This window comes from Ambystoma mexicanum, chromosome 11 (genome assembly GCF_040938575.1).
Source record: "Ambystoma mexicanum isolate Mex_15411 chromosome 11, UKY_AmexF1_1, whole genome shotgun sequence".
NCBI classification, from domain to species: Eukaryota; Metazoa; Chordata; class Amphibia; order Caudata; family Ambystomatidae; genus Ambystoma; species Ambystoma mexicanum.
The window spans coordinates 1,191,612,944-1,191,634,226 of NC_090934.1; the positions used below are offsets into that span (position 1 = coordinate 1,191,612,944).

General features: G+C 46.0%; 1 long non-coding RNA gene across 1 annotated transcript in view; it reads right to left on the minus strand.

Annotated features, from left to right (window-relative positions):
* Positions 1–21,283, minus strand: part of LOC138504218 (uncharacterized) — a 581,329-nt gene that overhangs the window by 46,136 nt on the left and 513,910 nt on the right. The gene's annotated exons all lie outside the window — the stretch shown is intronic.

Below are 21,283 nucleotides of genomic sequence, written 5' to 3' on the forward strand. Positions count from 1 at the left end.
GTTCCCGCAGGTGGCTGGAATCTAAACATAGGTTCATGGTTCTGGTAACTATTACGATCCTGGGGATGGAAACTAATTGCAATTTTTATTATGATAGTCGGTATCCTCATATTCTGCTGTTGTTGCAAACAATGCTTGCCATCCATTTGTTCCATAATTCCGAATTAATGTGTACAAACAATTAATGTGACTATTGTGAAACCTTCTCCCAGAATGATAAATGATGGTCCAAAAGGTGAAATGAAATTATTAAGAAATTTATGGCAATCAATATTTCTGATGATAATAGTGACATGGGTAGTTCAGAAATGGACACCTGGTCCGATGAAGACGAGATGTATGGATAATGATGCTATTGGCTTGAGGCCAAAAGGAGGTTTTGTTATACCGTAAAAGTAATCACATAGCCCGAATTATATGAATAGTATGTTGGCCATGAGCGAATCGCATCATGCGATAAACTTCGCAAACCAAGAAACCTGAATGTGACCATAGGGAGTCCATTTTGTATATACCGGCCATTTTGTTTTTCTTTTTAGTAAAACGGTTTGCAAAGTATATTATATGCTTTAGACTCACACACGGTGCGAGGCCACAGCTTGAACTCTGAAATACTAACATAGGCAGGAATGTAGAGCCATGCAGACATATTGTTTTCCCTCTCACTGAGGCCTTGAAGCTGTGCAGAAGCCGCGCCTAATCAGTAGTCCAGGTGCCGGCTTATCTTGCAAGCTCTGTTGTAAAAGGCAGTTGAACATGAATTATATGCAACTAACGGTGCTCCTTCACGAAGAATGGTATTTCTGCCTCAGAATTGTCTGAGCCTAAGCTCATGAGACGCGGCAAATAGATAACGTCGTATGGAATGTTTCTCTGCTAAGAACAAGATATCCTTTCTGTGCCAACGCCCCATGTTCCTCATAACAGAAAAGTGTCTCTGCAGCCTCTGCTAGAATAACTAATGTTTAGACTAAAATGTAGACGTGTCATGAACTGTCAATTACCGAACCCTAGCCTGAATTACCTGTATAAGGGCGGGACGTACCGCATTAACAAATGATGATGTATTATGTGTATATATATATATATATATATATATATCACTGCTTGAGTGCTGCCTGCGCTCTCTCGCATCTCACAGTGTCTGGGAACACACATTGTGAGGTGTTGAGACCCAGTCGGCCGACTGAAATACTTTGAATAAAACCAGACTTGTTTGGAAATCAAACTTCACGAATGAAGTGTCATTGGATATATGCTTATTGTGCCTTATTTCCACGTATATGGTGTAACAGTTTCTAGGAAATGGCATTTTTTTTAACCTCCATTAGCAATGTTGTTGTGTTTGCCACTCTGCACGAAGCGTTGCTGAGAATTCTGTAAAAATGTAAGATAAGCGTTCATGTTCAGGTGAGAAAATAGGGAGGAGCAGAAGCTAATAGACAGTGAGCAAAAGAGAGAAAAATAAGGGAAAAAATTGTATGAATGCAAGTACATAACAAAACCTCGATAAAAAGAAAAAAATAAGTGTTTTTAGAGACAATCCTAAAGACACAATCCCCACCCTTGTTTCACATTCCTTCCTCCCCCACAGCCCCCCAAATGCCCCCAAATCCCCCTGAACCCCCTACTCCTCCAGTTTGTAGCATGTTAATGCTGCGGATTTCATAGCACTTTGAGGATTAGATGTGGCATTTCCGGCTGTTTTTAGAATGGCACCTATGGCATTGGCCATGTGCAGGCTAAGCCATTGGGCAATGTGATGGGAGGTTGTGTTGTATACATAAACACTGTGACAGACGGTTTGTTGGTACCGATGAATGTAGGAGGCTATAGTGAAAGTGTTTAAGGTAAGGGGCATGCATCCTGTGTGTATGTATGCACTGCACACACTTGCTTAACACTGCTAATATACATTCCCTGCTGCTTTTGTGGGTTAACATTTCCAACATTTGTAGTGCATGCATTGCAGTGGGAAGACCTTATTCTGAAGTTTACAAGGGACGTGGCAGGCATCATGTTGTTATGAGTGTAGTGTGCATATTATATGATATGATGTGCTATGGTATTTTGTGCCATTTGTATCACGCCTACATGCAAGTGTGTGAAGGCATGCTGAGGAAAGGTAGGCGGAACGGAAGCCACACAGAGACATTGATTCCTCTAGGACAGCTGACATTGAGAGTGTGCAAGTGAATGGGAAGGGCGAGGGCAAAGTGCAGTACATAGGAACAATAAACAATCTAAATACATGCAACTACGGCTGGTGCTGGCAAGTGCAAGGATAAGCGTAGACATGGAGTGGTGGCTGCACTGTTAGGGTTATAGAAAACAGTCCCCAAGTGCGGGAGTTGGTAGAAAGCCAGTGGAGGGGTGTAACTGTAGAGAGGGAGGTGGCCTGGGGCACATATTATAGGATGGGTAGGAAAGCAGTACAGAATACCTTTCAGCCAGGAAGTGAGTAGGGTAAAGTAGGGGAAAAATAAGAAGCACATGAAAGGTGTTCAGGTGCTTTCAGACACTACAATGCTTCTCCTCAAGGTCCAGGGAGACATAGAGCATATTGCACAGGGAGGCCGCAGCAGAAGAAACACATCGACCAACATGTGGTTGTGTGTAGAAGCAACTGATCCTGAGGGAGTATAAGGCAGATGAGGGAAGAGCTGGCCAAGCAGATATTTAGGAAGTCACATAGCAAGGTATTAAGGTCCAGGGACCAGAAGTCCTTCTCTATAATGCACAGGGCTTTTAGTTTCTTGTTCGCAGCCACTGTGAGGTATTGCAGACATTTTAGTCTAGCAGAGATGGGATCCCTGGCGTTCGGGCCAAGGACAAGTTGCGCACTCCTCTTACGGATGAGTTGCTGAGGGTGCTGAGTGGAAGATGGCAGATTTAAAAAGGGCCTGTGGCAACAGTGCCGTGTACACAGCACCACAGCCTTGCACAGACTGACCTTCTGGAAAGTTACTGTAGGTTACTAAGATACATTTAGTGTGCGCTTTACTGCCTTCTTTTTACAAGTTATGTAGTAGGTGGGTTAGTGGGGAACAATTTTTGTAGCATTGTCGGAAGGAAAGAACAGAGTTCCTGCTTCGCTAATATAGTGTATGCTATGGGTAAATTAAAACGTTGCACGCACAAATACGAACAAATTGTTACTTTATGAAGGAGATGGGAGGAACATCAGTATGCTTTTTAAACACATAGTGGACGCTTAGAGGAAGATATTGTGCGAAGAGCCACTTATAACAGAGTTGTGCACATACTGCAAAAAATCTGTCCATAACTTTCTTTTGTGGTGAAGAGTGCTTATGTGGATGAATGTGTATGTATAACTCATGCAATGTTTCACTGAAATTTCCACCGAATGTTCTTTCCAATAACAGCGCACGTGCAGGATGATTTTGTAACGGTACATATGAAGTCTTGTGGAGAACTGACCTTGTAAGATGCTGAAGTCTTGGAGGCCTTTGGTGGATGGATGTGTCAGTACTTAGCAATACCTAAGAAGGGTGTGGTAGGAAAAGGATAGTGGAAAGGGAAGAAGGACTGGTCATGATTTAGTGGGGCACGGCCCTTGCAATACGTTGTTGTCGCACGTGCTACATTCTGCGCTTTTGAACATGCTGGCCAATGGAAATGCGATTGTTGCAATTGTCCAATCAGGTGGTTAGAGTGTGCGTCACAGGAAACAGTAGCCATATTTTGTTTAATTACTTTGTGTACTGAGACAGGCAGAGATGGCCAGACGTACAGTTTTCATAGTGGGTGATCGCTTTGTGCTAGATCTTCTCCAGTATGCCGTGGAAAGAGACCTTAATGGCAATTTGAATTTGGAGAGTGTCGACGAGTGGCCATCGGTACTTTACGCGTTGTGGTAGTGCATTATGGAGCATTGCTTTTGGGTTCCATAGCTTGTGCAAGTGTGTACCGTTAACTCAAAAAGATGATGAAAGAAGTGCAGCGCATTTTTGCAACTGTGAAGGTGCTTTTCTCATGTATACCACCAAGTCCAGTATATAACTATCCCAATGAATGTTGTCGGCAGCCAGAGGTGGGAAGATGTCTTATCAACAGAAGCATGTGTAACTTTTTGCGTGCTGCTCGGATGTATTCCTGTGACAATGACAATGTTGGTGATCCATATGTGCACCTTCTCAATGGAAATGGCATTTAATTGTCGCACAGTGCCAATGACATTTGGTTTTGCAATGTACAGGCTGCACTGAAGGCGGTATTGTTAGAATGTGAGGCAAAAAAAGAGTTATTAATGTAGAAGTTGTTTAAAAACTTAAAAACAAAACAGCTTTTTTCAGAGCCAAAAGGACATCCCCTACCCTGGTTGACTTTTATTCCCCTAATCCTGCGCGCACAGACCTGGAAAAGTCTTTGCAAATCGACAGTTGCAGGGTTGTACGTGTAATATACGCCCCTTTTGCACATGGCCACCTTACAATTGGGACAGTGGAGGACACGAGATTGCGCAGTAAGCTTTCTGGGTGTGGAGTGCATGCACAGACTGTGGTATACGGTATATTTGTCAACCTAAATTCAGAGGGTGAGCTTATGACTGTGTGTTGTACAAGCCACAGCGTATGCTTTGTGGGTGAATTGTACATACATTACTTGACAGTGTGTGGAAACCAGAGTCTGGTGGAAGTTATGTGTGGAGTGTATCATGTGGGTTTGTACACGTATGGAGCAGCTACACTTAAGTGATTGCTTTTGGTTTGCCTGTGTGAGACTTTGGTAAAGCTCTATCACAATGATATTAATGTTGTTGATTTTCGGAGGGACAAATGAACACCATGTAACACGATTTTCAGTACTGTTTGTGCTGAGGGAGGCAGTAGATCAGGTAATACTTCTGTTTCCAATCTCCTACATAATTGTGTATCCCATTATGCAGACACCCATTTAGCCGCTTTCTTTTTAATTTGGTCCAGAAATGGAGTACATTGTGAAGAAGTGTATTTATGTCTTTTTATAACTTGTGCCATTGTCGTACTGTACAAACGGTAATCTATGGTTTCACAGCACTAACACCTTTCCCCACAAATAGTGTTCCTCTTGATATTACTGCATTTGCGATTTGTGCACGCTCTACACACATTGCCTTGCAGCCCTTTTTGGAGTATAGGAATAATGTTTGTGCTTGCTGTTGCGCACTTGCGCTCTTGAAAACGCACTGCAACATGCAGAACCATCTGTTTCAACAGCCGCACATTTCTACCTGTTTCTACTGCAGGGTTTTCCACAGTACCACAGTTCCTTCCATTTAGCATACAATTGTCTGGCGGGTATACGATGCGCGTCGCACTGCCTGCCTTCATTGGCACTTACATTCTGACACTATGAAAGGTGTTTTATATCATAATCAGCCACAATAAATATTGCTAAAGGGACAAAGGGACGTTATGGTGAAGGTATGGTACTGCAAACATAGCATCATTGTTAAATACACTATGCAAAAGCAACATTATATTTATAGTGCGCTAATAAAAATCTGTGAAATCCACTAACAAAAAAAGTTGTTAAAAGGACGTTATGGTTAAGTTGCACTAGCAAAAACCTATGAAATTCATAATGATATTTGTGATGTCATCTTTGATGTCATGGGTGTTAGTCCTTGCAGTGCACAGTGGTAGCGCGAGTTATGGTTGCTTAGCTTACCATAACTGGCGAATTTCTGGGGGTTTTCGGTTTTACTTGTAACCATAACGTCACTGTAACAATGTTTTTCTATTGAATTTCATAGGTTTTTGCTAGTGAAACTTAACCGTAACGTTCCTTTAACAACGTTTTTTGCTTTATATATATATATATATATATATATATATATAGATATATGTAGATCTGTGAGGTATTAACAACCGGCGACGACTGATACGGCCCGTGCTGTTGTTGCATATCACTGCACTATGCAGCTCGAATCCATCCAACAATCCTTCCGTCTGCTGCACTCTGCAGCTCAGATGCATCTGGTGATCCCGCCGTCAGCTGCACTCCGCAGCTCGACCTCATTTTGTGATGATGACCGCCACCTCCATCTGGCGATCTTGCCATTCACGAGCCGCATTCCGCATGTGCTGGCAGTCCCACCAGGACCGTTAGGCGATCCCGCCATTTTTGTCTGCTACAGGCAAATTCAATCCTGCGCACCACAGAGAGCACTGGACTAGCCCACCAACACAGCGAGAGCTGTGGAGACATTCTGACAGTTTATGTTGCCTCTGCCCCCTCATGACATCCTGTGAGCTGGGAGCGTAGGGCATAGCCCACGGCATGGCAGGGGCCAAAGGCCTGGTGTTACAAGAAAGGCCTGCATCCATCAACGCCAATCCACCACCATCTCCCAAGCAAACATAGTAATTAACTGGAGCCTAAGAGAAAAAAAAGTTGAATGTGCATAAGACTGTGGGGGAGTGCAATGGCGTGGTGGATGTGAGATCCTGCACATTATCCCATACATGGCAACATTCTGAGGCACCTGGGAGGGAGATTTCACAAGAGAATTAGGGAGAAATTAATTTCTCCGTAGGAATGCATTAGGGCTAGAATTATTTTAGACGGAAGAACGTGAAAAATAGCAATATTTTGTAATATTTTTCATTTCAAAATCAAGAGTCTTCCGCCTAAATTGGGAGGGATGGCATGTCTTTTATCCTGCGTTGTCAAACAATTGTAACCACTGGCAATTCACTCAGCACTTACCTGTATTAATATGTACGCCGCCTATTCTGTAAATCCGAGTAGGCTTGCCATTGTACTATTCCTGCCTGTAATTTCTGTTTGCTTGAAACTATGTATCAAGTTCATGCGCCCAGTTACCCTAGGGTTAGGTGCGCTTTATAAATAAATTAAACTAAACTAAACCGCAGGGGTGGCCCGACAACTGCAATCAGGCACGTGAGGGTTCAGCACCAGGCTTCTGGGAGAGAAGTGTCCCACTACAACGCCACAACTGTAAGGACACCTCCGGCCCACCAGGACACATTCCACAATGCTCACCCACCATCCACCCAATTGTCTCGGGAGGATAGCTCAGGGGCAACGTGCTCACTTTGGAAGCAAGACAACATGGAGCAACACAGGTTTGATCCCCGGGCCGGGGCTTAGAAACCTTTGGGTATTAAGCACGTTATAAATAACCTATCATATGATATCAGTCCACCTGCTTTGGTGGATGGCGAGGCTGTGGTAAAGTTTCAGGGCCCAGGTACGAGAGCCACCATCCACAGGAAGCACACGCCTTTCCAATTGCAATCGCACCATGATAAGGGTCCCCGGTGCAGTGATTTCATACAGGCTGTGGGGGAGGATAAAGTGCCCGCCATCTCCGCCATCTTTGACGGGGAGAGAAATAAAGGGCATCATAAAGACAATTCCTGATGCAGAGAAGAAGTCCTATGGACCACTCATCGAAGCACTAAAAAAGAAACTGGTCATAGAACCCAACAGAGACTATGAAAGGTACATCTTTAACCAGTGTTCACAGCTGCCACACAAAATGATTGATGAGTTCATTACCAGACTCCAAATTGGTACACAGCCAGTTTGCAAATTCTTCAGACGACAAGCCCATTTGTCTCTTTGTGATAGAAGGATGCATATCCTCCACGTCCAGGAAACATCTGCTGAGGACCCCTTTGCAGATAGTTGAGGTTATTGCACTGGCGAGGGTGCAAGAGTGTTTAGACATAGCAGAACAGGCCATAGAAGCTCCTAAGAGGAAATCGTTAAAGGGAGGAGACGTTTGCAGCTCTTTCATCGGCAGAGGGTCAAGAGAGAACCCCAACCAAGGGTACCTACACACAAAAGGGACCTAGCCAAAAGACAGTACCAGCAGACAGCACAAGCACCCAGACCATAATGCACATGCTTCAGATACGTATTTGCATTCCCTGACACAGGGAGCTGTCCTGCTATCAGCCAAAGATGCTCCAGATGTGGCAGGAAAGGACATTTCCACGATGTGTGCAGGGTGGGTAAACTATTTCCAGTGATCAGACTGCCCACGACTGACATATGGAGACCGCAACAGTCTCCGTGGAGACCATTGCAGGAGTACTCTTAGATGCCGCATCAGATGATCAGGGCGATGGAACAGTGTCCGGAATTCACTGAGGACCATTACAAGGAGCAGCTCCGCCAGTACATGGAGTATGGCGAACAGTATGAAAACTCTCAGGAACAGTACCAAGAATATGAAGAGGTACCATCTGAACTTTATACCGATATCACAGACAAGTATGTTAACATCATTCACGGATGACCGGAGGTTGACAAAGCTCTGAGGGTCATGATTGACATGAGAGGCGCCAACCATTGTTGCCTTCTCAACACAGGCGCTAGAGTGAACATGATGGGTGAGCAGGAGACAAATACTGCTTAGTGGAGTCAACAAGTGGTATATTTCAGTGGGGTGCCAGCACGCCACTGGTGTCCGTGGGACAATTTAAGCGCTACCTATCAAACAAGGGGGAGGGGGGGTCAACATCTGCCACCATCTATGTGCTCAGAAGTCCCACCAGTGGTCGATGCCTGCTCAGCTAGCAGACACCCAGAGAGCTAGGACTGATAGATGTCCATTACCACACAGATTAAGTGGTGCTCTGCAGTGCTAGACCGAGTCAGGATCCATCACAACATCTGCGACACACAATTGCTTATTTATCTTTAGCGAGTTATGCAGCGCCCTCTTGACCCCCACCACCTGAGACATGCATATACCCCACAGCATCAACTTGAATGCCTCCTATTGTGTCCCCACATCTCCTATCAATCCCTCATTTAATTCAAATAAGGTCGTTATTGTATCCTGTATGGACTTTGCATTTGCCGGTCTTCCAGGAGGCCCGCCCTCATCCTCCACATCCCTGCAGTGCAGATGTACCAAAGTCGCCACTAGTGGAGAGTGATCAGAAATGGCTTTTTCTAGCTATGTGGGCTTGGCAAACCCGTGATAGTGTTCCGTCCCTGCCATCAGATAGTCTAACCTGGAATACATGTCATGGACCCCGGAGTGGTACGAGTAACCCCTCTCCGTCCTGTGTGACTCCCGCCATAACTCCACCAAAGCCATCCTGTCCATAACCTGACATAATGCTGTCCTTGCTTGGTGTTTCATGGGACCTGCCTGGCCCATCCGATCTAAGTCCCAATCCAGGACACAATTAAAATCTCCCCACAGATGTATAGACCTGATCTATGACCCCCTGTCAGTTTCAGCACCGAAGCAATCCTTGTCGTCTGAATTCGGGGCATTTGAGTTGACCACACATGTGTCCCACCACAGCTATTGTCCTACCATCCGTATCCCCTAATGTTCCCTCCACCTGCAGGGGGATCCCCGGGGCCACCCATATCAATACACCTCTAGCGAACATGGAGTATGAGGAGCCAAACACCTTCCCTCCCCATTTAGATTCCAGTTTTTTCAGTTCTGTGTCCTGCAGGTGAGTCTCCTACAGTAATGTCAGCTGTATGGCATGCCTCTTCAAGTATTGCCCCAACCATAGCCGCTACCCGCCGCTACCCAGGCTCCAAACATTATATGTGCCTATCTTAAGGTGGCCTGTGCCAGTGCAACAAATCAAGTTGAGTCTGCATCCCACCGCCCGCACCTCCTAAGTCCCTTCTCCTTCCTCCATTGAGTTTGCCTATTCTCCCCCATGTCCAGTGAAAACTCCCCCAGCATCCCAGTGCCCACCTTCCACCTCCCTCGCTCCTTTGAGCCCCCACCACCCAAGCAACCCCCCTCCCTGTCCCCTCCTCGCCCCCTCTCCCCTCCCCTTCACCCCTGCCCCTCCCATTCTCAACCTGTACCAAACCAGATGGCCCCCAATCCCAAACCTTCCTTCAGGCATGGTCTGCGTGGTCCTGGTATTTGGGGTAGGATAGACTTTCGCCCACTCTGGCCACTTCACCCAGTTCTCATCTTCTTTCGGGAACCAAAGGAAATCCTACAAAGGGCCTTCAACGTGTGATGTGTTTAACTTTCCGCCTCCTCGACTACCTCCTTTCAGGTCTCCTTCCAAGGTGCAGCTGCTCCTTGCAGGATGATGCTCCCCAGTCCCTCGTGGCACCACTTAAGTCGTCCTGTGTTCTAGCCACTCCCATGCCTTCCTCTGGTGAGGTGAAAATGTATGATCTGCCATCATCTATCACTCGAGGTTTCGCTAGATAAATAGCCATATAACGTGCATTCCATCCCTTTGCCACCCCCGGATCAAATCAAACAATCTCTGCTGCTTCTGCACCTCCTGTGTGAAATCCTGTGGGAATATTAGTATCTTTGCGCCAATGACCTCAAAGTGGCCAGGCTTTCGACCCGCTTGCAATATTGTGTCTCTGTCCCTGAAATGAGTAATTTGGCCACCATTGCCCTGGGCTGCCCTCCTGGCAGTGGGGGCCTGCCTGGTACTGTGTGCGCCCGCTCCACCATGAAAAGCTTCCACGGGCCCCATATGCGTAGTGTATCCAGCCTCTCCACATATAGCTCAGCGCTCTGCCCTTCCTCCCATTCCAGCACCCCCACCAGGTGGATATTGTTCCGGGGGACTGGCCCTCAGAATCCTCTGCTTTAGTCTCCAGCACCCTTGTTGCTCCTATATATATAATACTTTATTGTGTTATAATCCAAGAAATGGATTTTACACAACACATTTTAAATACATTCATTCATTGTTACATCAATTATCCATATATAAAATTCATACTAATATAGGTTATATAAGGGAATAAGTATAATAAAAATATATGCGAAAATATCAAATACAAAAGTTAAAATATAAAAGCACAGGACAGCGTAATGTCACAACAGTATACTATAATACCATTATAATCACATTTATAATCATAATTACAATACGAAAGGTGCGTTCTAATTCTACTGATGTTATTGTTATTATTATTTATTGTTGGTTGATGTCCTTGTTACTGCTATTCCTGTGTTGGTGATAGTAAGGGCATAATTTGTGTCCATACTCTAAAAAGGGACAACTGCAAACTAAGAGATTCAGTATTTACACACATATACCAAAAATCATCCTCAATAATTGCCTCATAATTATGGACCCATTTATCATATGCATTCATGTATATAGGGCCCAATTTAGGGCACAGAGTTAGCACGTGTCTAGTGGTTTCCGATTTTCCTGCCCCTTGACAGATACGGCATATCCTGGCCTCCCTTGTTGCTCCTATGACTCTGCGTACCTGGTTCTTCAGTGTGGCCAGATCATCTTCGACCCTGCTTACCGCTGCTTCACTTCCGTCACTCGTTCACTCACTTTCCACAAGTCAGCTCGCAGCAGAGATACATCGATTCCCACCTCCTGTATCTTTCCCTCCACGGATATCCTTGAGTACTGTATCGCTACCATCAATCCTTCCAATGTGATTCCTCTGCCTGTCTCCTTGCCTGCCCCTCTGTCATCGTTTTCCCCACACGCCGCTTTGGTTAACTTCCGTTTGGAAGCGGCAGAGTGCTCAGTCTTTTGGTGGCCCTTCCCCATGGTGCTGACCCTCTGCTCTCTGACCTATAGAGCTGAGTGTTAGGATTTGGCTTAGCAACAAGATGTGCTATGTTGCCAGCGTTTTATGCAGAGGCCACAATAAGTTCCTTTCCCATGCCAGCAGGGCTTGCACCTCTTCTCACCATCTGGAGGCATGTACCCTCCCCTTACTCTACCACTCCGGGAGGTGTACTACTGGGGCTACCTCGCAGCGTTCCCCAGGTGTCTCTAAAAGGGTTTGAGACAGTGACAATGCAGGTCACTGCGCACATCAGCCACTTGCACTGACACTCTTCTCCCCATGTCTCCTCAACACCTCCACTTGCACAGCCCCCCTCATGGCCAGGGCTCTCCTTTCTGTGTGGCTCCTTGCTCTGTGCTCTAGTACAAGGTTCCAGCCGTGCAATCTCCCACACTCCTTGTGCTTCGCTGGCCCACCAGATAGTGTGTACGGCCGCAACAGTGGATGTCCCCCTTGATCCTCCGGTCACTTTGGCTGTCTGGAGGGAGAAAGCAGCCCACTACGTGTAGCTGTTTCTGTCCTTGCACGAATCAGTTCCCCTGCAATCCCCCTCAGGCTGGCAGTCCGCTAGTGCCCCCAGCACCCTTACCGCAGTATCCATCAGCGTTCCCTCCTGCTTGGGTTCTTCTTGCCTCTGCATCCTGTCATTGCTCTGGTGCTTGCCACTCACTGTGGGTCCTTAATTGCAGATCCCAGCCATATGTTTGATGTGGAGGCTCCCTCTGGACTCCCTGGCCTCTGCTCCGCCCGCCGGTGGCCATCTTGGGGTTCATCCCAGCTTTTTTGCCGCTCTGCTTTTGTTCGAGCTGGCAAGATGTCCAGACTTGGTCACCGCTCGCTGCTCCCTGATTCCAGTGCCCAAGTCGTTCCAACACCCGGCGTGCAGTTCCTGCGCCCCAGAAGTGCTTTCTATCAGGATTTTAACAGGATATTAGAGCGGCCTGGAGCGGGAGCCACAGAGCGTCACTCATTCATCCGTCGCTCGCTGGACACGCCCCCATCATGAAAGTCTCCTAGGGCCTGTCCTCCTCTTCCTCGTGATCGCCTAAAGAAGAGATAGCATAAACAAAATTAACCCCTTATCCAGAACCAAGGCTCTAGTTGAGGTTCTGTTTCTGCCACCCTTGCATCCTACAAACAACAGAAAGTATTTTTCCACAAATAGTCTCCCTAGGTAACCTAGAGTCTCTTGACACAAATTGCCAAGGTTATGAGAGGTTTTCTCCCTGTGGCCATATAATGGGTTGTATCCCTGGGGTTGGCCAAGCATTCTCCAAAACATCTGGAGAGCTGTAGGTTGTCTTCCAGAGTTGATGTATGCCCGAAGGTTCTCTATGTACTATGCTCTGAGCTAGGTTGCTCTGGCTGCTGAAACCGATCATGTCACCCTGTCAAGGCTTACTTTCCTCCTTGTCGAACCAATGCTTACTTGTCTCTAGGCCTGGCTGTTGACCTAAAGCTATCTGTTGGCTGACCATGCCATTCTGCCACAAGCTCTTTCCTCCTCCCACTCCCACCAGACAAGGTTTTGATGACTGTCATCTCACTGTCTCTCTGTGGCCAGCTCTACACTTCCAAGCCCCACCTCAGTCTCTACTTCTCCTTTCAACTCCTCCTTCCCCCCTACTGCAACATTCTCCTTCTGTAATAGGGCCTAGTATGGCCCAATTTGTACTTGCCCCTCCTCCTTATCACCCTTCTAAAACTGCTGTTTTCTCCCTTTCTACTGAGTGCACTCTTCCAAGCATTGTCCTCTACCCTCCTGCTTGATTTTCCCCTCCGTCTGCATGCTTGATCTTCTCCTTCTCTTGCCTCTTCTACTTATCCCCTCTTTACACTCATACACCATCTGTGCTTCAAGTCTCTTCCCTAAACCTCTTTCTGCTCCACATTTTACTCTTTACTTCATCCTTCTGGACCGTCAACGCTCTCTTCACTTCCTCCAACTGCATCTTCAGCTCGATTTCCACCTCCATCTGCACCTCTGCCTCTCCATGCCTAATCACTCCATTACTCCAAATAGCCTCACTCATTAACACTTCCTCCTCTCAGCCTTTATAAACCCCTGATTTGTTCCCCTGTGCTGGGCTATCTTTTATGGGCACATGAATGTATATTACAGATTCTGAGATGGAGATTGGTTATGCAGTGAGTAATCAGAGGATTTGAAAGTGCCCCCTATCGGGGTGTCCATCTGGCAGCCCAAACCTCTTTTTTCTGTTTGGCCTTTAAAATGCGGAAATATCACATAGAACCACAATAGGCTGGTCCACCGTCTTGGATTTTCTACTCAAGTACATTTGTGGCAGAACGCAGGTGCAGCATCTGCATCTGAGCAGGGCCAGCAGGGACGATGGTTCCTGCATGCTGGATGCAGCACTTGGAAGAGCAACATTTCTTTGAAGTCCCAAGTTGGTAGTTCCTCCATTTTCTTCTCTGGGGACTGCATCACTGCAGGTGGCAGTGACCTCTCACTCACATATGAACTGATTTAAAGGGCCAGCAATTCCAATTTCCTAATTTAGTTGGTCCACATGACTGCAGGTCATTCAAATGATGCCTTCCTTTCACATGCATTGAATCAGGGGGTTAGCAGTGGTAATAGTTCTCTTGTCCCAGTCCCCTGTTCAGTTCCCTTTGTGTTGTTGGGAATCCATGGCTGCTCCCGAGACCACTCCTGGGACCCACATAAAGGAACGGGTGGAGTAGCCATGTCCATTCAGTCACCCACACACACACTCTCAGGGTAAAAGTGGGGAATACAATTCTATATATTTCTTTTAACACATCCGTCAATATAATGCAGAATTTCATATCCGCATTTTAAACCAGCATTAAAGTGTGCTCTTTCACTACACAATAACAAACTATCCCTGTAAATGTTTTCCACTGGATGAATGATGTTCATTTTGGATACAAAAAGATGTCTAGGAGCCCCTCTACCAAGAACAAACACAGCCAAATAACCCCTTCTCTGGGAAGGTACCCACTTGGGATGTTCTGCAACCACGTTTTAGCTCACAGTACCTTTCACAGAGGAAAAATTTCAATTTGCATATCAGTCTTTGTGCCACCCACTTGGGCAGTCCAGTACCGAAATGCCAGGCAATTCTCCGCTGAACAAGAGCACCAACAGCAACCCCAGACACGTGTTTTGGCCAAGTCGGGCCTCATAAGTGAGGTGAAGCTGTACCTCTCTAAGCACAGTGAGCAAGGGGTCCACGTCTGGATAAACCTGCGTAATTTACGGTAAAACCCAAGTTCCTAAGCATACAAAAAGAGGTCTGGGAGCCCCTCTACCGAGAACGAACACGGTCAAATAACCTGTTCTTTGGGAAGGTGCCCACTCTGGAGATCCTGGAACCACGTTTTAGCTCACTGTACCTTTGACAGAGGAGAAATATCCATTTGCACATCAGTCTTTGTCCCACCCACGTGGGCAGTCCAGCACCAAAATGCTAGGCAATTTTCCTCTGAACAAGAGTACCAACAGCATCCCCAGACACGTGTTTCGGCCAAGTCGGGCCACATCAGTGAAGCGAAGCTGTGCCTATCTAAGCACAGTGAGCAAGGGTTCAAGGTCTTTATAACCCTCTCCCGTCATTTTGGAGGCAGCCTTTCTTTGTAGTGCAGAATCATGTACCACAGCTTCCTGTTCCATGTCTCAGTGTGTTACTATATTGTAGTCAACATCGTTTAGCACAAAGACTTCAATAGCCACTGTCTATTTTTTTGTTTCTCTCATCCCCTTCTACTTCATGTTAAATTGTTATATTGAGTCCAGCTTTTACCAAATCCATTACAACTCATAGTATCTCATCATCCTCCAATAGAAAATAGAAGAACATATTTACAAAAATGCAACAACTTTTTCTCAGGTATTCGGCGGTCCAAAGAATTCCATCCAATAATCAGGCTAGAAGAAAACAACGAAAATATAAATGTATACATAAAACAAGTTCACTGTATTACAACCTCCATCTTTAAATTTTCAATTGCAAATCTAATAGCAAAACATGGACTTCAAACCCCATTGAAAAAATGTCGATGCCCCCTTGTCACTGTTAGAGGGCTAAACAGAGGACCAAAGAGGCAACAAGAGGTCCATTGTGCTGTACACTCTTGGGCCGGGGTAAAAGGTGAAAACGAATTGGGCTGTGCCTCCTTAAAACAAAGCGAGGGACAGTAAAACTAAACAAGTGCAGGGAATAGTCACAAAGTTTAGTGCCAGTCTCTGTCAGGCCGGTCACCTGGAAGAAAAGTTAAACAAAAGTTACAGGTCAAGATGGTTGTCTATTATAGATCCCATGAAACCTAGTCCGTCCAAGTTCCTTGAGGCTTACAGTTCCAGGGGATTTTTTGATGAAGATTTTGATGAGGCATCATTTTTTTCTATTACAGTTGGTAACTGAGTTCTTCCCTTTCAGTCCCTGGTACATTTTTAGGCCATCACCATAGTAGTTCCCTGCCAAGGGCGATGTGGCACGTGAACATCTCCTCCCATTCTCTGGGCCAGCAAATGTTCTTTAGTCTGGTTGGTGGGCTTGCCACTCCCATAAACAAGTTACAGATATGGCTATCTTGTCTGATCTATTTGCTCTCTCAAAAATCTGTAGGATTGAACCCTTTCAGTCTTCGGTGCCAGGTCCACAAGCCTTTAGCTGTCTTAACCCTCGTAACTTGACTCCTTTGCAACTTAGGCCCAAGTGGCTCAGCCTTCTACCTCTTGTTGTATCCCTTTGTATTTTGGCCCTCTTGGGTTGGCCAATAACAAGTGGCTTCTCTTACTGTAAGCTACATGTTTCTACCATCCTCTTCTGATAGCGCAGCCTATCCATCCCTTCCCCAACTTCTTTCACTTGTGTGAGCTTATCATTCAGGCCTGAGTACTGTTTTGTGGTTTAAGGCCCGGCCCCAACCCCCGGTAGGGTTAATGTGCTCACAAATATCTTTGAGCGGTCTCCAGCTCCGTGGGTCAGGAACATAAAATGGTTGACTACCACATTGAAATCAGTGAGTAGCTGCCTCATTCCGCCATGGCTTCTGTAATCCCAGGATATGCTTCCTTCACTTGCACTGCCCAAGCCACCTTCACTAGTTCTTTATACAGTGGGTAAGGAGCGGTCAAGGACTGCAAGCATGAACTCGCCATTTATCCATGGTTGTGATCTGCATTTGCACATGCACTGGTGATTGCCGGTAAATGCTGCATTTCTTCCTAATCTGTGGTTGACTGTCAGCTCTTATGCAGGGGCTGGAAAGGAGGCAATGCCCCTGGAAAACTCCGTGTTAGGCAGTATGTTGTTGGTTGCCTCCCCTGCTCCCCATGGTACCTCTCTCCCAAATTTCGTACCACAAGTTTGGGATTCTGTCACTCATCACTCTAAATAAAATGTGTAAATGCTTGCCTAATCAGAAAGATAGGCCAAAAGTACGTTCCACAGATACAGATAAGTACAGTTTACCGAAAAAGAAACATGCAAAAGATGCCTCCCATTGACACTATAGTTCTAGCACCCTGTTCTAAGAATCAACCTATGTAGAACTTGCTTGGTGAAAACAGTGAACTAAAGATATGCACTTATTACCTACCAGTGCAAATAAAAAGCCTTTGACAATCTAGTCACAAATAGAAAGGTTCACCTTTTCCAGTGGAGATTAGTTTCACAAGTGGGCCTCATCATGAGCCTGGTGGTATTCTGGCGGTAATTATGCCAGGATACCGCCAGCGCAAATAGCATTACTGCTATTCAGTCTGGCGCTATTAGTGTCGGATCATAAGTAGCGGTTGGGCGGTTAAGCCCCATTCCCCATTGGATCCATTGGGGGTGTCCTGGCGTTATTAGCGCCGGCACAATTAGTGCTGCACTATTAGCGCCCAAAACGGCGGAAAAGCCAGATTTTTACCTTCAGCTGGAGGTAAAATTCCAAACTTTCCACCCAACTCATAATAGGATGAGCCCTTAAATGCAGCTGTAATAGCGTTAACGCCGCATTTAAGGGCTACCGTCCAACTCGTGATGAGGCCAGAGCCTTTGTTTAATCAAGAAGCTTACCATCAACAACAGCAAGACACTGTTGCTATGTATGTTGATGGCGTGTTCTACAAAATGGCCTATTCAGCAAAAAACTCTCCTTCAAAGGGTATGTCTAGCAGACATTAATGGGCCTCATTACAAGTCGGCGTTAACCGGTTGGTGCTACCAGCGGGTTGCCGCCGGACTTGTAACACCATTTCTGCTGCCTGAGATCCCAGTGCCACCGGGACATCACAAGTCTCAGCAGCCGGGGATATCAGGCGGCAGAAAGTGTAAGTCCCCATTCCCATAGAGTCCCATTGGACACGGAAGCACCAACACTGTTGCTAACGGTGCCAGTGCTTCCGTGAAAACTCTGCAGGCGGGTGTCGTTACACCCGGCCGGTCAAACTTGCCCGCTGCTACGGCCCCCGCACGCAGAGTTGTAGTGTGGCGGTCCGGAAAGCCTGCCGGTATGGTGCAACAGGCACCCTTATTTCCAGACCGCCACCCTTGTAATGAGGCCCATTGACCACATTTCTCTTTCTGAATTACCACCACATCCACTATATATGTGGCTTTGCAGCACACAATGCAAAGTCCATGCACAGTCCTTCAGGCGCTATGTGTTCCAGCATCTAGCAGTGCCAGTGGGCACGTTTGGTAGAGGAAGAGGTGCAGTAAGACGTGAGACTCTGTAACCTCCTGGATTCTAGTGGAATTATCCTATTCCAGCACACACCCACCTCGCTCCACATACTGTCGGACATCAGACAGGATCAAAGCACAGGGAGGAGGAAGGGGGTGGTATGATATGATATTTTATTTGTATTGCACTCGTTCACAAGTGTTGCAGAGCGCGAAAACACTTGTTGTCACTTGAAAACACCAGCGCTGCCATGCACAAGGAGACACAACTCTGTGTCTGAGTCTAAGGCACTCCTCTTGGTTGTGCCCGTTGCCACGGATCTCACTGAACATCTCTCAAGGCAACTTACTGATGCCAGTGATTCTGGTGGTTTTTTGCCAGTGGCGGCCTGATTTACCTTCAGCTCTTGGTTGGCGGTAAATCAGTCACCCCACAGGCAAACTTGTAGTTTCCTGGTGCGGGAAAAGTGCTGGTGGCAGTATTACTGCCACTTTTACCAGCATTTTACCTGCACCTGGAAACTTATAATGACCCTCTTAGCCTCAATCACTTGCCCTTATCTCTCTGAGCTCTTCAACCTCTCTCTCTACCTCCTTCAAATCTGCAACTGGCTTTGCCCTATTGAATAAACCGTCTTCTGACCCAAATGTCCCATTCTACTGTGCCAAAACAAAGTTCAAACTTGACAAAAGCTCACGGCTGGTGCTCTGTCGCCATGCCTTGTTGCTGTTGCGCCGAGACCAGTTTTATACCCATCAGCAGTTCAGAGACAGGAATAAGGCAAGGAGCGAAGTATTTACACAAAGGTTTTTTTTGTTTTGGTTCTTTGTTTCTGGAGTGGCTGGTTTCCTGGTCCCTACAGCTGGTAAGATAGCTCAGTGGTTAGAGTGCTCATCACTGCAATATGTGTGTGTGAGCTGCAGGTGGGAGGTTCGACTCCCGGCAAGGTGAACTCAGACTTTCTTCCTGCTGAGGTTGATAAATGAGTACCAACACAGATTGGGTGATATTGTATGCATATTTGTACTATATGAAGCGCTTCAGAGTAAGTGCTATATTCTAACACATCTTTATCGTTTGGCCTTGGACGTCTGCTTGCATTCAGTCATTTGGAAAATATGGGCCTATACCACTGATATTAACGATATGCATACTGTAACCATATTTTTCATTGTGTACTTAGAAACAATGCTATGTGATGCCACTTCCTGTTTTGTCAAATGGTGAAAGGTCGTGTTCCATTGCTTCCCGTAATGTCACTTCGGGTAGGGCCAGATGACATAATTGCCTGTGATGTCATCCGAGGTCAAGAGTCGTGTGGTGTCACTTCTGCCTGGCATTTTGGTGAAAAGACGTCCCTGTACTCTGCTGTCAGTCCCGTATGTCAACCTATCCCTGGCTATCAGGCTTAGTGATGCTTGCAGGGTATATGTGGTGGTCGCCAAACAGGTTCAAATTATTTGTGGACCGCATATTTTTAAAACAAAAAGAAAGAGACAAAATACCCCCCTCCATCGATCTAGGCAATGTTCATGCGAAAATAGCAATATTGATTTCCTACAATGAATCCGCTTTAGTTTAGTGCAGGCATGAGGTTCTTTTCCAAGCAAACAGTTCATTATTTTCAGTTGGGCTTCATAAGGGCACTCGACCACTACAGACCAGTTGAACACTATAACAGAAAGACCCAACGGATAAAACAAACAGCCCGGTCTTTGATTTCTGAATTGGCTTTAAATATTATTTCCCAGTTGTCCGTGGGCCTACCTCTGGCTACGGGTGTTCCCTCCTGCGAGTTTCCACTAATAGGCAAAGTTGCCTGAACTGTTTAGCTAGCACAGGCGAAGGTGCAGAAGGACATCGCCTGGATCTCCAGGGTGCCTGTTCTGGTGAATACGTCTGTACTACCTGTACCTGGCCCCAAATTGGTATGGAGATCAGTATAGATAAGGCCAAGTTCTGAAACCTGTAATTCCACAGCGTGGTTGGAGACATAACTCAAACGGACATAGTATTCCCATGTGTCAATGAGAATGGCTCCCCCTCCCGCGATTCTACAGACTTCTCACAGGTTTGTGATTGTATGCTGTTCGATACAAGAATGCACTGGAACTTTCTATGACCTCATCAAAGTGGGGATGAGTGAAAACATTATGTGAGGTAACCCTCGCACTCAAGGCTGTGAGCTTCGTTAGTAAGTAGTTAAGCTTGCAGCTGGGTAGGAGAGTATAACAATAATTGGACTTTGAAGCTGTCGTTGTGAGGTTGGCAGAAGCAAGGAGGCATACAAACAGGTGCTCTCCCTAAAGTCTCAGAGTGGAAGTGGTCTGCATTACTAATTCTGCTAACATGGCATATATAAACCTGCACTACACAGTTTTCTTTTCCTCTTTTCTCTTACTTTCGTTTCCCCCTTTATCATGCACCAGCCAACATGGTTTCTGGCTCATTCAATCGTAACAAACCTTGTGCTTTTACCAAAGATCCAATTACATTGCATTATATTATTCAAATGTTATTTTTACTCGACACTTCCAACCCCCAGTTATGCCTAGGGTACACAATTAGGTCCCCCTTGGGAATGGTTATGAGGATCTGATGATGATGGAAGATAATTATTGACCAAAAATGAAGATTGCCAAGTCCATGTAATAACACTCATTCAAATCAAGCAGAATAAATTGGATTGTGGGTAACAAGTATTGCCTCCGCCCATTCACCCTCCCCACCTGCAGAAGAGATGTTAACTAATGCATATATTTCTTTCCCATAGATACTAATGGGCTTAGAAGGTCCGGGGAGGGGCGAGGGGGGCTAGTCAATTGTCGGCGGGTTGTGGGGATGTCCCCTCTGATGCCGTAGACTACACAAATGTATTGTCACCTGGAACATTGCTGGTTTTACAAATAAACGTGCTGATCCCATTGAGAATATTTATAACTAATAACAGTTTTTTTACAGGAGACATGGATTACCAACATCCCACATTTAGAGGGCATTTCACCTCCTGGTTCGAAGGCTTTTCAAAGTCCATGAAGATGTCATTCCATTGGTCTTTGTATTTGAGGTGCAAGTA